The following is a 1,060-nucleotide window of genomic DNA, read 5'->3' on the forward strand; positions in this document are numbered from 1 at the left end:
TTAACATTTCACTTCAAGAAATATAATACTTTGCCTGGTGTGGCTCAGTGATTGAGGGTTGACCCATGAACCAGGAGGTCACCAGTTCAATTCCCGGTCAGGGCACATGTCTAGGTTGCAGGCTTGATCCCCAGCAAGGGAAGTGCAGGAGACAGCTGATAGATGATGTTTCTCTCACTGATGTTTCCATATCTCTCTCCCTCTCCCTTCCTCTCTAACATATTAAAAAAAAACATTTAAAAAAGAAATATACGGTAATACTTTAAAACAATGAAAATAAATCTGTGTTCCTTAACAAACAGCATTCAGGCTCAAGTTTTAGTCTTCTTAACAGGTGATGGCAAAAATCCAAACTATAGAACAATATTTAGAAACTATGAGTTCAATTTAGATATTATCAGTGCCTTCATCATCATCCCCAAGATCATCAAACTGGATTTCATCATCATCTCCAAGATCAAATGTATCTGTTTCATTGATTTTAGCATGTTCTGGAAGCTCATCATAGGCCTTCAGACTTCTAGCTTCATCTGCATTCTACTTTAAAATCGCACCAGCTTTTTTCTCCTGATAGTTTCGCAACCAATATAATAATGTCTGAGATGTTTATCCAAACCTTTTTTTCTCAATGTTCCTCTGATATGACATAACCTCTTCACACCATAAAAGCACATTGCTTCTAGTCGTCTATTTCCCATCGTTTTGATGACCTAAGCATACCCTTGTCCATCCTCTTTAAAGACCAGTTCTCTTTTTTTCAGATTCATTCTCATTGATACTCCTACACCTGTTTTTACTTCCTTTAGCTTTATTCTTGGGCGTGGTGCCAGCCGTCTCCTCCTGTGTGGCCATCTCTCATCAGGTGGTACCTGGGCGACTCCTCCAAGGGGTCCAGGAGAAGTTACAGTCACTGATCTCCTGTGCAACTGAGTTCTAGGGCGATCTGTAGGGGACCACACTCCTAAATAAGCAAAATCTAGGACATGTAATATCTGAACTCATTGGTGTCTATCCATAAATCCAAAATAACTTTTGACTTAATGGGGAAAGAAGTCATTTT

The 1,060-nt window shown here is 39.4% G+C and overlaps 1 pseudogene across 1 annotated transcript; it reads right to left on the reverse strand.

Annotated features, from left to right (window-relative positions):
* Positions 1-387: 387 nt before the first annotated feature.
* Positions 388-852, reverse strand: LOC308241323 (eukaryotic translation initiation factor 1A, X-chromosomal-like; annotated as a pseudogene). Its single transcript has one exon. The product of its transcript is annotated as a eukaryotic translation initiation factor 1A, X-chromosomal-like (transcript).
* Positions 853-1,060: the final 208 nt, after the last annotated feature.

Source organism: Plecotus auritus (genome assembly GCF_963455305.1).
Source record: "Plecotus auritus genome assembly, chromosome: 2".
NCBI classification, from domain to species: Eukaryota; Metazoa; Chordata; class Mammalia; order Chiroptera; family Vespertilionidae; genus Plecotus; species Plecotus auritus.